Here is a 17,889-nt window from a genome sequence, read left to right as displayed (position 1 = left end):
CACATTATAATCAGCTCATTTTTGAAAAAAAAAGAATTATTATTAACTTTGCAGTGGTATATTTCACTGCCTTTCTTTTATAATTAAAAACTTTTTCCACTCAAATTCTTTTCCAGCAAGCAGCCTGTTGCCTGAAGTTTTAATCCTTCATCACTAGTTAAAACAAAATCACCAATTAGGCACATGAACACGTCTGTATTAATCTCATTAAGGTGATGGCACCAAATAAATTGGAACTATTTTTGTGCTTTTACTGTGTTCCTATGGCTTTATCAGGCCCTGTGGTCATATACAAAGACCTCGAAGCTTAGTCATTTAGAGTCATTCAGTTGTGGACTGAATGTGGCATTACCATCTATGGCTGAAAATTGCTTTCAGCTTTTAAACTGCACTGACTAGTCTGTAGTTAATCTTAGATCATTCACTCGCAAAATTAAATGAGCCAGAACGATGGTCTTTTTTTTTAATATAAAATAATACATCACAAAACACTTATTTGCCCTGCCCAAAAGAGAGATCAAATTCATTTAAAATCCCATAAACCAGAGTTGTGAATTTTTAATTTTATTTAGTAGCAGAGAAATAGAGGGTAAGCTATCTTTCTACAGCACATCATTGCTATAAATTTACATATGGAACATGGTTTGATGCTTAACCAACCTTTAATCTATCTACCTTTGATGTATACTTTACTTCAACATGGTCATGTGATACCCTTATTAATGCAAATGTAAAAAAGACTGTTTTGGATCTTTGATGTAATTAGCCATAAACCATGTTTTTTAAAAAAAGGGAGAGTGCCTACTTGAGTCACTGGAGTTGCATATAAAGTTCATGGTTATCACAGAAGAATAACCTTAAGAAGCTAAGTTTAAATTTTTACTTCATTCATTCCTATATTTTCTGCTTAAGTAACTATTGAAGAGTACTTTATTATACCAGTGATAGTCAACTTAAGATTTGATTGCTAATTTGTTTCATAGAAGTAAACCATGTAAATTTTCATAAGATTTTTTATGCAGCTTTTTATAAATGTAAAATCACACTGAGAGAAAAATGCTAACTGAAGCAATGCAAAACATAATACTTCTTATCTGATTAGTATATATTATAATCATTTCAAACAAATCATCATTTAAATAAAAACACTGGGTGCATTTGCTTACCGTTCATCCCCTCCCTTTGCACAGCCATACCCAACAATGTGGACCAAATGTCTACATTTTGATTTTGGCAGTCACTAATTTTAGGCTCCAAAAAGCATGAGCCACAACAAATGAGGTGAGGTCACTCCATAATGCCATTTGAGGCAAAAAGTTTGGATATTTGTGGTTCTGAGCTAGGGAGTCCCCTGGTGAATGACAGGATGCTGAGGTTAGATATTGGAAAATAAGATTCATGCTCCTCTGTCACTGGAGCTGGTGCAAGCTGCCTGTTTGACAGAGAAGGTGGTGTGTGGTCTGGACCTCAAGAAAAAGGAAGTCAGCCACCCAAATCAAAATTACCCTGTTGGCCATCCAGAAATGATTCTGACATCACCTTAGGAAGAAAGGAAGAAAATGATAAAAAAAAAATATTAAAATTGTACTTTATTTTGAGATAGTGTAGGGAATTTCATGTATCTATCTAAATGTTATAAAAGTTCCTGAATTACGAATATAACTGCCAAAGTTACATTGGTGACATCTCTGTATTTTTACTGCATGTCACAAGCATATATGACTCAAGTTGTACCATTCCATAAATTAACCATTCATCATTTTAAAAATACAATTTTGTAAGCATAAATGCATGAAATAAAATGCATTTCTTTTTGGATGTTCTTTTAAATTCAAACCAAAGCAAAATTGACTGAAATTAACAGACAAATTAACAGTCACTCATTGTTTATAGAATTATTTTGCCAACTCTGGACATGTCTTTCTGCTTTTTTGTAATAACCTAAATAAAAAGGATTTTGTGACCAAAACATCATTCTTATTTTTATGAAAACTATTATCTTGTCTAATAAACTTTCTTGAGAACACTTGACCTCATCCTAAATATAACTAGGTTCTTTAAATCCCATATTGCTAATTTAAAGTATTACATTTACATTTTTTCAATACACTTTAATTATTTCAAAGAAGATAAATGTGTTCAAGACCTATCACTTTTCCAAGAATATCAGAACAAAGTGTTCATATATTTTTTTAAATCTCATCCAAATATCAGGTGACCATTCTAAATACCTCACAGTATTAGTTATGCCATCTCAAGGAAAATATCTGCATATTGTTATTTATTCTGTGGAATAGTCCTTTTTTAATAGCCTGAACCAAATAATTTCTCATTTTTACAGGCTTCACTTCACTTTTCTCACAGTGAATAAATTGCAACTTATTTCCATGAAATTCACAGATGACACAGATCTTTATTTTGCATAAAGGCATAAAGAAGTGTCTAATATCTTCAATATTCATCTGCTAAGTGGACATTTGCATTGGGTTAGAACGGAAAAAGAGCCCCAACCCTCCCGCAGTGACAGCTGTACAAAGGGATGACATCTGACAGCTGTGACAGTGCTGAAGGGAAACTCAGATGACTCGCAGCATCCATGATCCAATTACAGCACACATCCCTCTGACAGACCCAGCAGCTTGACTCCAGCGTTTGGAAGGACAGTATTGATCTCTTGTCAGAAACCAGTTGCCTGCCTGCAATTGTGTGCTGCTGAACTTTGAAAAGCTATAGTACCCTCTTAAATGATAGGGGCAGTCAGGTTATAGTATTCAGGTACAAAGAGAGGTGCAAAGGGTATCTGCTAAATGCTCTAAACTTGAACAAATCATAACAATATGACAGTCCAATCATACTCAAGGAGCCCAGCTGATCTAGCTGGCTACTGTCTGTGCTAATGGAGAGACAGTTCTTTGTGTTTAGTGGGATGATCTTACTTGATGAAAAGGCCACTGCAATTAGCGCATGCTGGTTGGCTGTGCTGGGTGACAGCAGCACGGATGGTATAATGGCAGCTGCCAATAACCCTAACTTCAAGAAAACAGACAATTAGGACTTTGATCCTAACACTGTTAGTCCCTCTACCCCAGCACTCTGCTCTGCTCTTACTGTAAACCTCACAAGAGCAACGTGGTACAACCTCACCAAACAGAACAACTTGGTCAAGAGGTCAATTGCCTTTTTCCTCTTGCTTCTGTTCCTGCCCTCCTTAAGGGGAGAGAGAGAGACCCATGCAAAATGTAACAAACAAATATTGGCTTTCAACTATAATTTAAAGGAAGCTAAAATATGAGCACAATGCTTTAACATGCATAATTTTAAAATACATTAAAAAACAAAGTGGTGAAAACAAGATGCTAAACTATAATTCATGTGTCTAATGGCAAGTGTTCTAATATTTGAAGATACATGTATCATTAAATGTTAAAAATATGTCAGAAACTTATGATGATTTCAAGATTATCTTTATTATTTTAGGATGGAATAAAGATAGCTGAAATAGTGTAAATACTAAGAGTATATACAAAACATAATCCAAATTATTTCAGTGATTTCCATCAACTTCAGAACAAGTAAATCAATCAAGTAGAAGTAAAACTGGTTAAATATTGGATGACACATACACATACATGTACTTACATACAAAAACAATTATACTAGTATAGGCAAATCCATAATCAGAAAATTAATGTTTGTTTCATCAGCACATTTACTAGAATCAGAATGATACAGAGATTAGCCTGGCCCTGTACAAAGTTGACAAGCAAATTCAGAAAATGTTCCATATTTTTAAATGAATATTCTTTATATATCTCAAACTTTTTTAACTTTAAAAGTTTTTTTTCTAAAATAGTTGAAGAGGTAATAGATATTATTAACTCTAGATAGGAAAGTACTTCAACCAAAACCTATCAGATATGTTTATTTTTGACATTTTATTAAGTTGTAAGTATTAAAAAAAGAAAAGAAAAAATTGAGTTTATGTCAGTCCTAGGTACTTTCTAATAGAATGTATATAATGGCAAAACTGGAAAACTAGCTTAATATATAGCACACACATATGTTTCAAATATTCAAATGTTGAAGAACAGTTTGGTATTTTTAAAAGATAAAACAGGGTATGGAAAGTAGGGTTTTAGAAATGAAAGGAGAACTAGAGATTAAAAGCATGAGAAAACAGACTTTGGAAGAACTTTAGGGCAGAAGAAAACTGAGACACAATAGTTTCTAAGAAGACACAACCAATGTGCTTCAGAAATACAAATTCTTAATATACTTGCAAAGATATCTGTGATCGTGAACTCACAAATAAATGCAAATTAAAACACATGTGGTCACCCAAATATAAAATGAGTAATAAAGAATTAGTGAGGATGTGGATAAACCAATATTCTCCTCTTTGGTATAAACTGCAAAAGTCTCTCCTAAGGTCAATTCAGAAATATCTATCCAAAATCCATATTACTTTAATCAAAATAATTTTCACTGCGCAAAGGTTTATATACAAGAACATGCATTACAGTATTGTTTGCAATGTGGAAAAAAAATGAGAATAACCTGAATATTTAATAAGAGGGGATCAATGAGCTGTATCATGATACATACATAGAATAGAATAATATAGAGCTAAAAAAAGAAGGTGGATTTATATAAGTTAATATGAAATTTTCTATAAGATATAAATATCAACTTGTTTGTATAAAATCACACAAAAACAAGCTTGTACATATAGATGTCTACATATTTTATGTATATGAATATATATATAATATTTATATTTACATATATGCTATATATATCTTAACATTTTTAGAAATACCAACCAGAAACTGGTAATGGTTAACTATAGGGAGTTGGAGATGGTAAGGAAGGCTTAATTTTAATATATATTATCTCACATATTTGCATACATATGTATTAGTTTGATAATTTTTATACTAGTTAATTAAATGTTTTTTGTGTCAATGACCTTTTGCTACCAATATAAATCCAGCCATGACAGTTGTTAATGTAGGTGGACACTGAGAAGAAAACAAAAGTCACATTCCTAAAACTACACTCCCTGGATGTTTAGAGAGTTAGAAATGCAAAGACAGAGCCCAGACAATTGGTACTCTTGCTTTAGTAAACATTCTTCAAATATCTATTGTAGACCAGGTCTATGCTAGTCTGGAAACATAAAAAGTAGTAGTGTGCCCACCCATGAGAATCTCAAAGTCTATTTGGAACAATTTAAAAGAAAAATGGTGATGGTTACAGTGATGAAAGCTGAGCACCCAGGTAGATAAAAGGCACAGGTGGTTTAGAGTACAGTAGGTGGAGACATCTCAGGCACAGGATGTCAAGGAACCATTGCTTGAAGACACCAGATTTCAGTTTCCGATGGCAAATGTGTTCAGCCAAGGGAATGCCTAGGCCACGGAAGTTGATGTGCAGGAAACAACATGGGCAAAGTTAGAAGGCTGTTTGATGTTACTAACCTTGGAAAACAAGAAGACTAATGGTGAAAGGTAAATCTAGAGAAGAAAGAAGTTAATTCAAGGGGAAAAAGGTGATTCGTGACCAAAGACTTGCAAATTTTTCAATTTTTTTCATCCATTAATGTAGCATAAAGATGCAGTTGTTGAGGTACATTGAAAAAAAAAAGAACCACCTGGACTCCATGTTAAAAGAAAGAGACTCTTGGGACCCCCACAAATTCATGAAATTGAACTGATACTCTTGAATGCGTAACAAGTATCCTGGTTGATTTTAATTATCTGACATGATGATATTATCTTTAGCCAAAACATGATCCACCTGAGAAAAACCTAACATCCCAAATAAAAAACTGCATCTTTAAACTTATTTCCATAGTGACAAATATTAAGTTAAATATATAACACAAAATTTTAATTCCATGAAGAGCTTATGATAATTATTAATTTTCTTGATAAATAAGTTAAAAATATATTTCTTTTGAAAGCACCTAATAGAACAAAGTCCATACACTCTTATTCATCTGACTTTTCAGTACAATTTATTACTAATTCAAATTAAAGTATAATAAGAACTTATTTTAAACTGAATGACTGTACTATGAAACTGAAAAAAAATTACAAAATTCCACTGAAATAGTTTACATTTTAATTTTTTTCAATCTTACTCTATTTCCATAAAGTTTTAAATTACTTTGTAACTTTAAAATATATTAAATATTATTAATATTATTTTCTCTCCTCCACTGAATAAGTGAGTAACTTCACTAATGACAAATGACCATATTTTAATAGTACCTGTTTTCTATTAAGTCTGGAAATACAAAGACTACACCACAGAAAGAAAGAAAAAATAAATTTCTAGCATCATTACAGCCTTCAAGATGGTTAGCTTGTTGGCTTGAGTATTATGCTTTTGTGGTCTAGTACTAGGCATTGATCTCCTTTTGGATCATTTAACTTTATTCTGCTCCATTTCAAAAGACTGCGCCCTTCAACCTGTTCATCCCTCAAATACCTGTCTTTGGTCAGAAGACAGGTATTAGAAATGAAGGAAGAGTGTGGATAGTTTCATAGAAAGATACACAACTGTTCAATTTAATTAAATTAATTCTGTTTAACAAAAAAATTAAAGAATCCTATGCTAGAAATATAAAAACATGAACCATAACCTGGAGCCAAAGGTGTTATAATTTCTTAGCAGAGATATTTATGTAAAGAGAAATACTACAGTATAGTGTAGTAAGCATAACAACCGAATTATTTTCAAGGCACATGAGAGTGAAAATTATCTCATGGGAAAGTAGGGGAGATGGTGTATTTATAGAGTTAAGAGCATTCTAAACTAACCTTGAGGACGTCGCCTGGGAATAAAGCAGGGTGTTGGAGATGGCCACGTAACGGTCATACACCATGGCAGCCAACAGGTAACATTCACTATAGGCCAGTCCAGCTGAGAAGAAGAACTGAGTCAGACAGCCAGCAAAAGAGATGCTTTGTCTTCAGAGATGCAGGTCATAAGGATTTGGGGAGCATAAACAGCGGAATACAGCTTCATATCTTGGTGGCTTTCTTAATTCAATGATCGTTACTAGCAAGACATTTACCTTGACCTTCTGTGGGAACAATATCATTGATGATTTTTTCTGTGATCTTCCTTCCCTTGTAAAGTCAGCCTGTGATGTGAAGGAGAGCTACCAGGCCATGCTCTATTTCATACTTACCTGCAATGTCATTACTCCCGTCATGCTTATTCTTGCCTACTATCTCTTCATCATCACCACCATCTTAAGGATCTGCTCTACCCAAGGCCATCTCAAGGCTTTCTCCACTTTGCCTCTCACCTGACAGCTGTCACGTTGTACTGTGGTTCAATTCTCTTTATTTGCTCCCAACCAAGTATGAGCTTTGCCCTGGAAAGGGATAAAGTCCTGTCAGTGTTCTATGCTGTGGTAATTCCAATGTTGAATCCTTTGATCTGTAGCTTAAGAAATAAAGATGTTAAAGATGCTGTGAGAAAAATGGCGGGCAGAGCAAGATGTTCGTAAATGAAAATACTTGGTAAACAATGGCTGTATTTTATTTTACAGGTTATTTCCAGGTTATCATTATTAGTTACATGCTCAAAAATAAAACAGACAAGCAAACAAACAGAAATACTGGATAACATGGAACCACCAATCTACATTTTTGTCTTTTGAATGTGTTTTTAAAATAAGTGGTACATTTGGAAAAACTGCCATGCCTGTTAGCTTAGAAGAAAGTCCATGAAATTATTGTGATTCTGTGAAGGGTAAAAGAGAAAAAACTTAATTTTTTTTCACTTTAGAGTTTATACATTGCCTGTATATAAATATTTTAATCTGTATATGAGAATAATAAAATTGGTTATGGAATCATTGCCAGGATTAGATGGGGTAAATGACTTGCTTCAAGCCCAGAACTTCTGATTCCAAAGTTTTTACCCATTTGTTGGGAGAGAGAATTAGGGATTTATTATACTGTAAAATTTATACTATGAAATGCCCTTAAAAAATTCTAAACTATACATTATAGTTCATCAGATTTATATGGTATTAGATGAGGTTAATTCTGAGCAGAAAAAGTAGCAGGCCCATAGTGCGCTGAATGTGCATGTCAGAAAACATTTTAGTATTGATCGAATTTATATTTTGAGGAAAAAGAGAGGCACTCAATTTTACTGAGCCTTTTTTCAATTTTTGAGGTATCTCATTATGCTGTGTTCAGGCTCCTAATGAAAATCCCCCCAGAATCCTCATCTACCCATGGAATCTCATGTTCCTAGAGAAAAAAATATGCATAAGGACCATGCTGAGTAAAATTGTATTATTTATAACTATAAAGTTCCCTAATAAACTGTGTTGGATAAAAAAATCTTCCAACTTGCAACCCTAATCTGCAATTGCAAGTTTTTTCCAGTTAAAATAATAATTATAATAAAGGAGTAAAGAATCACAAAGTACAGAATAAATTACACAGTATGTTTTTCCCTAAGACTTTGAACAGCTTGTCTAAGTTATTCACTTATCATTTTTCCCTACACCACACCTCAGTTCTTGCCTAGATTTTTGCACCATATCAACTCCTGAAAGGGAGAGATGATGATGCATATGAGTTAACAATGACAATTTAAAAACCCTCATTAATCACTTGGCCCTCTAAAAACAATACCTCAACGATGTCACTATAACATTTTTTGTATTTATAACAATGGATATCTAACTTGGAAAGCTTTTTAAGGTTGAAATAGGAATCTTTACAATTGCATTTTAAAAATGCTAGCTATTTAAACATATCACACTTATTATAGACCTATCTTTATGGGTCTATAAGGAAGGTGATTATGAGTGATTCCCAGCTTTTCCTTCTCTTTTTAATATAATTGGCTTTGTAGGAAAACAGGTTTTCTATGGTAACTTGGAGACCTTGCATGTTACCATATAGGCCATGTAGTCAACACTTAACCACCATCTGACCCAGGTTTGAGTGAAATACCCTGCAATTCCTCCTAAAACAAAGATAGACATCTTGACAAATGGCTGTTGCAAGCAATTTTTCATCTATGTTTTATGTGAGATTTCTACAAGACCATATGTCATTCATATTCTTAATTTTGATAGCAGGAAGGTCTACCTTGCCCTCCTTTTAAAGTAAAGTTGCCAGTTTCTGTGTCCATCAATAAATCTCTGATGTAAGTAATAACTTTGTGTATTCCTTTGGGTTCATTGTCTTCTCACTGGCTGAAACTATAGAAATGAGGCAAATAAACCTAGTAACTGCCACCATGGTACAGTTCATGGTTCATGGGCTGCTTGATCACTTCACAGACTTAATATTTCTAAGATCCATAGGAAATATCCCCACCACCACCTATGAGGGAGAAATTATATTTGGAGATACAACTATCATAAATTTCCAACTGTTATATCTTCTATCAAATGAGTATACATACATTGTATACTATAGTATGTTGAATCTTATTTAACCTACTATCTATTGGACACATATATGCCAGCTACTGTTTTAAAAGTTTTATGCACACAATCTATTTTAATTCTCATACCAACTTTTGTTCAAATCTATACATGAAGAAATTGAGATTTGGAGAATTTCAAGTACTTCATCACAGTTAGTACAAAGCTAGAATGAGTTGGAGCCAAAGTTGGAGTAGAAAGAATCCATTTAAATAGCCTCATTTTTATTTATGAGGTTATTCAGCATTCTCACTAACAAGTTCACACTGATTCTGACTTGCGCACAGAGAAATCTTTCTTACTGTGGTTTTTTATGACACATAAAACATCACCCTAAGTGAGTAAATGTGATCACCCATTTATTCAGGGCACTACTTTTTCAAGCAATTAACCTTTCAATCTTTCCCACAAAGCAATTAATCAATTAATCTTTTCTACCAAGTTTAGTAGAAGTATCAACACTCTGTCCCATGTTCATTTTTACATGATATTTAAACATTTTAATAAAAATACATTAAAATTGCATTTAAAAAATGCTAGTTATTTAAACATAGCACAGTTATCCATGCCAAATTATAGACCTATCTGTATGAAAACATAGGGAAGGTGGTAACAAGTGATTCCCAATAGTGAATGTCTTGTCTGCCCAAGATTCAACATCAAATATTGTCACATATATACTCTGAAGATTGTGTATTATTTGCTGCATAATATTACCCACCATGAACTTCTCAAGAACAAAATTTCAAGGAAAACTTTCTCAGCACAGTAGGGCCATGTTAGCAATAGTCACTGTCCTGATCTCCAGCCTCCTTTTGTGTTTTCAGTTTGATTGGGTTTACCTTATGCAAATATCATTTTGTCACATGGCCCCGAATTCCCCATGAACATCAAGCCCTAGGACAATCAAGTAAAAGAAAACACAAAGGAGAGGAAAGCATTTTAAGAATTAATTTACTCTCATAGTATAATATTTATAATTGTTTTGATTTAATTAATACTTATATATGCAGAGAAAAGCTTATTTTTGTAGTTGTTTTAGTAAAATATTTTTAAACTATAGCTATATATTATGTTTTCCAAGATATTAAGAATTTTCTGTGAAAACTATAGCAAATTCAATATAAAACTTCTATTTGTCAATCAAACAGAATAAAATATTTGAAAGCCAAAGTGTCTTAGCAGAATTCACCAAAAGAAAGATTTGATAAATATTAAGGGGTGAATACTTGCTAAAAACAAGTCTAGAAATTTATGTATAAGATATATTTTAGACAGAACATTTTATTATGCATATAAAAGAGATAAAGTGTTCAAATTCTTAAACATTAAGTAATGAAATAGCAATGAGGAATTGTGAATTATGTGAAAAGAGTTATCCTTTAATATGTTGTGTTGACTTTTATAATTTTTACCAATATTTTTCTAAAAATTCATACCTGAAAATTCATAAAGGGACACATACAGGATGATATTTTTTATTGTCTATCTCTGCTTTATATTTAATTCATGAAGTCATACTAATTGAAGTGACTATAACAAATATCTTAGTGCTTTGAAAATTGACAGAATTAGTTTTACATATTTTATTCATTTGTTTCAATTTATGATCTGCAACCCATGGCCTCTGAGTACATGTGCATGACAAAATTATCAGAAAACAAATTATAAACAGTAATCAGTGACCTCTTGCTTAGCCACTGAACTTTTTCAATGGCATGACCCAAGGTCCCAGGCCTGAAGGCCAATCATCTTGTCCTCTGTCAGTTCATAAGGCACAGAAATCTCAGTGCAATCCTCTACATGAAGAACTACCAACCTGAAGTTTAATAGAGCTGATGTTCACTGACTGCTGACTGTAGGAACCATGTAATGCATTTTAATTGTGAAAATAAAGAAACTAAATTTACTACAGTGAAATTATGGAAACCAGTTTATGCATTTAATTTATTTTTCTTATTTAATTTATAGTAATAAATACAATTTGATAATTTAGAATTTCTACTCTGAAAATAAGTTTATTTGAAGAAATATAATTTTAATAAAGTTTTTCATACTGACAGAATTAATCTAAGAGCATTGGCCTGAATGCTATAATGAGATCTGAATTTCTCAGCTATACTTTCCACATTTCAATATAATGACTAGAATTCTGAGGAAATACAAGGCAACTACTTGAAAATTTGAAATAAAAGGAAATACTTGCTTTTTATTTGTAATTTACAATTGCAGTTATTTTTTTTTACTATCTTCCATGTAAGAAGTTAAGGACCTGTTCACATAGGGCAAGGGTGTCAAACTCTTGCCCTATGTTTACTGGGGGCCACATCAGCCTCATGGTTACCTTCAAAGGGCCGAATGTAATTTAGGACTGTATAAATGTAACTACTCCTTAACTAAGGGCAAGGAGTTCAGCACTGCAGCTGGGTAGAAACAAGGTGCTGAGCTGGATAAAACAAAATGGAGGACCAGATTTGGTCTGCGGGCCTTGTGTTTGCCACCTGTGACCTAGGGTCTCATTCTCAAAAAATATTCAGGGAAAATAAGATATGAGACAATGGGCTGTGAGAAAAAGAAGGAACAGGTAGACAGAGAAAGTCAGAAGGATTGTCAAGACCTTTTACAAAGTCTTATTCAAGTTAAAGTGTAACCTTATGAATTAAATAAAAACAAAATAAAAACTAGTGAACAACTGAGCAAAACTCAAAGTTTAAAAGGAGTTCTTTAAAATTCAGAATGTGTACTTACATGTAAGGGAAAAATGTTGATGTATTAAGGTGAGAATTATTTTGGAATAAGCTATGAAAAAGAACCTATCCTAAAACAAACATGAAAAAGATAGGCAATGTTGAAAGGCAAAACACTCAGAATGGTGACTGTAATATTTAAGGAGATCCAACCTGGAGAGCTGACTCTACCCAAACTCATATTCACTATACAGCTACATTAATGCAGACAGTGTAGTACTGACTAAAAAGTAGACAAATAAATTAATGAAATAGAATACAGAGCTATAAATACACCCAAATAAATATATTCAACTGATATTTAAAAAAGTAGAAAAGGCAATACAATGAAGTAAAGATAATCTTTTCAAAAACAGTGCTGGAACAATTGCACATCCACTAACAAAAGAAAAAGAAAAAAGGGAAAGATGCTAGACACAGACCTTATACCCTTCAAAAATTACCTAAAAATAAATCATAAACTTCAATATAAAATACAAAATTATAAAAAATTTTCAAAATAACAAGATGACCTTTGGTATGATGATGACATTTTAGACATATCACCAAAACACAATCCATGGTAGATATAATGTATGTTAGAATTCATTAAAATTAAAAATTTTTGCACTAAGACCCTGTCAAGAAAATGAAAGCAAGGCAAATATTATGAGAGTTATTTGCAAAAGATACATATGATAAAGAATTCTTTTCCAAAACAGACAAAAAATTGGTAAAACTCAACATTAAGAAAACATGAGGGAAACTAGGGGAAGAGTCATCAGGAACATGCATGAAGGACACATGAACAAAGCCAAAGAAGAAAAGGTGTGTACAAGGGTAGGAGGCGGGGCAGGGAAGGGGCAGGGAGGGGGCATGGTGGTGTGAAAATAGAGACAACTGTACTTGAACAACAACAAAAAATTAATAACTAAAAAAAAAGAAAGAAAAAACCAACCTAGTTTATAAAAACAAAAGACCAAAGACCTTAAAAGACAATTCACCTAAGAGTATATACACATGGCAAATAAACATTCGAAAAGATGATCCACCTCATATGTTATCAGTGAAATGAAAATTAAAATAAGACTGGAAGCCAATTGTCATGGCCAAGACACAAAATACTGACAACAAATGCTGTTAAGGATGTGGCAAAAGAGGAACTTGCTCATTGCTGGTGGTGATACAAACCAAGATAGCCACTATACAAGACATTTTGGAAGCTTAAAAGGTGAGCTTACTTTTGCCCTGGCTGGTTTGGCTCAGTGGATTGAGTGCCAGCCTGCAAGCCAGGGGTTGCCATTTCAATTCCCAGTTGAGGCACATGCCTGGGTTGTGGGGCAGTTCCCCAGTGTGGGGTGCATGAGAGAGGCAAACACACACTGATATTTCTCTCCCTTTTTTTCTCCCTCCGTTCCCCATCTCTCTAAAAATATATATAAATAAAATCTTAAAAAAAAAAACCTGAACCTACTCTTACCATTCAATCCAGTAATCACATTCTCTGGTATTTTTCCTGAAAAAGTAAAAAAACTCATGTACACACACACACACACACAAAACAAACCTGTGCATGGATGCATACAGCAGTTTGGAACCGCCAAAACTCCTGTCTTTAGGTTAATGAATAAATAAATCATGGCACACCCAAACAATGGCAGATTATTTAGTGGTAACAACAACAACAACAATGAAAACTACCAAATCATGAAAAGATATGGAAAAATTTAAATGTATGTTACTAATTGAAAGAAGCCAACCTGAAAAGCTTACATACTGTATGAATTCCACTATAAAAAATTCTAGATGGAATATTATTCCAATTATGTATTAGGTCTGTCCAGAAAGTATCCAGACACATGCTACAAAAAAGGGAGACATTTATTGAAGAAGATACATGATGCAAGGTTTCTAGTGTGCATAGGAAATGACACCTCAGTGCCCTTCATAGTTGACACCATGGGATGTCACACAGTTCTCCTAATTGCCATCCACTGCCATGTCCCATTTTCCTGAATCTCATTGATGGTCTGAAATCTCTTCTCTTTTAAAGGTGATTTTAGTTTTAGGAAAAGCCAGAAATTGCAGAGTGTCAAATTTGTGCTGTAGTGGGTCTGAGTCACCTAGGTGATTTGATGTTTTGCCGAAAAAATCTGCACCAGTCATGATGCATGAGCAGGTGTGCTCACATGACAAAGCTCCCAATCACCAGTTGCCCATAGCTGCAGCCTTTTGAATCATCCCAATAGTTTCCATGGAGGAATGTTCAATCTTAATGCAATATTTGATGCAGTTTCATTGCTTTACTCGCTTTACTATGCTGAATGCAACAGCCACACAGTACACATGCTCATTCAACAGCATCTACCGCTCTCACTGACTAGTACAGTGAAGTTGTCATTGTTCATGCATGTGCATTACAGTCCACTCTCCTTGGCTGACAGGTTACATTGATACCACCCAAACCATTCTCATTATATTAACAATGGTTGAATTTTTTCTGGACAGACCTCATATACTTCTTACTGGGATTAGTTTTAAAACTGCCTGGAGGGTTATTCCTTGAGACTTATACCAACTATTATTATTCTAAGATATTGCTGTTCAAAAAATACAGACAAATAGTTTTCTGTACTCATATCTTTATTACAAAGTAATAGTAATTATTATAATTGTAATATTGAATATCAATATAGCAATGATAAACAATAAATCTACATTTATATTTCCAAGAATTCCTCTGATTCTTATTGCTTCATATTGCTTCTTATTCAAATCAGGCTCTTCTCACTCTAAACATCTGTGATGATATAAAAGCAACATAATAATTAAGTACTAAGTCTAAGAAATGTTTGGCCGCACTTAAAAGACTAATAAAGAAAAGTAGACTACAATCTTTAACAGGATTGAGGCCAGAGCACCACTTATGAGGGAGCACAAAGCAAAATTCCTTTATTTGGGACAATAAAGGGTAATAATAAGGGTAACATATATACCTATGTTACCCTTATTTCTCTTGAAGGGGGAAATAGAAATAGCTTTTGTAAGCAGGACTCAAGCCAAAAGTATATACACAGAATTGGACAATTGCTGATGATTATTCATTCAGTCAATACTAATTTACATTACTTAACTGAGAATCAGCAATAAATGGAGTACTGTCAAAGTTTTATTTTAGTATACAAAAAGATTTTCATTAGTCAAAATGCAGTGGGTAAAATAATAAGATTTTGCCAAGGTGTTATCTAGTCCTTGAAAGTTTTATTAGTTATCTATTGTGGAACAGAACACTTCCAAATTTAGTGGCTTAAAACATTAATAATTTATTATTCCTCTCAAATCTGAGGGCTAGCTGTGTAGTTTCTCTTCTGGATTTTCTGTCCCTGAAGAGACAATTGGGATGGAATGTTTAAGAACATCTGGAAGTTGGTTTGGTTCTTGCTCACGTTTTCCTTTAAGTGTCTTCCCATTCTCCTCTAGGCTAGAACAGATTTTTTTTTTTTACATAAGGTAAAAATGCAGCCATAAGTAGCATTTCAAAAGGGTGAAAGTAAAAGTTCAAGACCTTTTTGTGAACTAGGCTCAGTGAGTCTTACAATGTGAATTGCAGATTACATTAATCAAAGGCTAGACCAGGTGGAAGGGATTAGAGAACAAACCAAATCTTTGGATGAGAAGGCAAAATGTTGTAACTATGTTTTTCAACCTATCACAGGATCAAATGAGTATTTTTCATGTACATAATAGATAATAAAGTCAAAGTTAATTGACTAAGATTATAACTGTATAGTCTAGGAATACAACTGTTTTTGCTTGCCTTTCTCTTTGATTATTGCATTTTTTTACATCATACTTGCTTTCTTATAAGCAAACTGCAATATAGCAAACCTTTCATTATTCCTTCATATACTTATGAAATTGAAACAATGGAAAATAAAGTAAAAAATATTTAATCATTTAGAAATAAACAAAGGGAAATAACATACGGAAATATGTAAAAATAACAATATTTATATCTATTTAGCAGTTTTAGAAAGCACTTTTAAGTACAAAATGATTTTATTTAAATTTCACAATAACTGTGAGGGAGAGAGAGAGATATCATTATTCCTATTTTTACAGATTGAATTGAAATATTTAAGTGATTGTTCTCAGAATAAATTCCTGGTAGGTTGCACAGACACATCTAGAATTAAGAATTTTTTATTTTAATAATTGATCCATTACATTTCAAAACTAAGCAAAGTTTACCTTTTTATCTAATAACAAATTATTTAGAATATGAATCTTTAGAATATTTTCTAGGCTTTTCTTACTGTTAATGGCAATGTTTTACTTTTTTGTTTTATGCTTTAAGAAATTCTGTTATGAAAGGGAAAGTCTTATTTTGTTTAACAGTTAAACTCAAGCATAGTGGTGCATTCCATGTGAGTGGGCATAACAGTTTAATCATTATAACAGTGTTTATTACCAGTTGTCTATGGATAAAGCTAATCTAATTATTTCAACTAATCCAAAATTACTTACATCATATCTGTCCTATTGTTTGAGCATTATATTTTACCTAATTTCCAATTCCCCCCAAAATAGAAAAATCTAAAAATAAGCTTCCATGGCTTCAACTCATTTGATGTTAATGTTTATAAATATATACAAGTGCTATGAATGAATAAAATCTTAACTAAAATATCTATCATAGAATAATTCATCATTTATTATACAAAAATATGTTTATGTATAAAGACTATAAATATGGTCTATTTTAAATTTGATCAATTTAGTATCAATTATGATTTCAAAATTGATTTATCACTAGATATTAAAAATTAATTCAGGAAAAAATCTGTCAAAGAATATTAGATTATACTTAAGGAACACTAACCTAAAACATATCAAGAGCTTTTTTACAATCTTGAAATTCAAATTTGTATATAATTTATTTTTTGATAACTTGTTTAGAACTGAAATGTTTTTCCAACCCTTCACTGTCAGTCTAGGTAGGTCTTTTGTTCTGAGATGGGTCTCTTGTAGGCAGCATATGTGCAGATCATGTTTTCTTATCCATTCAGCTATTCCATGCCTTTTGATTGGAGCATTTAACCCATTTACATTAAGGTTATTATTGATAGGAACTTATTCATTGCCATTTTTCCCACTTTGTACCTGTGTTCCTCTCTCTCTTTTACTTTTTTCTTCCTTTTCTTAAAGTAGTTCCTATAGCATCTCTTGCTGCTTTGGTGGAGGTGTATTCTTTCAGCCCTCTTTTGTCTGGGAAACTTCTTATTTCACCTGCATTTTAATTGAAAGCCTCACTGGAAAGAGTAGTCTTGGTTGCAGGCCTTTGCTTTGCATTACTTGGAATATTCCTTGACATTCCCTTCTGGCTTGTAGTATTTCCATTGACAAGTCGGCTGTTAGTCTTACTTCCTTGTATGTTACTTCCTGTTTCTCTCTTGCTGCCTTTAAGATTCTCTCTTTGTCTTGGAATTTTGCCATTTTAATTATGATGTGTCTTGGAGTGGTTCCTCTTGATTGGGACCCTCTCTGCTTCCTGGATTTCTGTGACTTTTTCTGTCATCAAATTAGGGAAGTTTTCTATCATTACTTTTTCAAGCAGGTTTTCTATCCTTTGTTCTTCTTTTTCTTTTTCTGGTATCCCTATTATATGGATATTATTATGTTTCATATTGT

At 32.9% G+C, this 17,889-nt stretch overlaps 1 pseudogene; it reads left to right on the top strand.

Annotated features, from left to right (window-relative positions):
- Nucleotides 1-3,690: 3,690 nt before the first annotated feature.
- On the top strand, nt 3,691-3,791 carry LOC123814432 (annotated as a pseudogene).
- Nucleotides 3,792-17,889: the final 14,098 nt, after the last annotated feature.

The sequence above is a fragment of the Phyllostomus hastatus genome, unplaced genomic scaffold (assembly GCF_019186645.2).
Source record: "Phyllostomus hastatus isolate PE091 unplaced genomic scaffold, TTU_PhHast_1.1 phas_contig_1, whole genome shotgun sequence".
In the NCBI taxonomy this organism is placed as follows: domain Eukaryota; kingdom Metazoa; phylum Chordata; class Mammalia; order Chiroptera; family Phyllostomidae; genus Phyllostomus; species Phyllostomus hastatus.
Note: the sequence above shows the minus strand (reverse complement) of the source record. Positions and strands in the feature narration are given on the sequence as shown.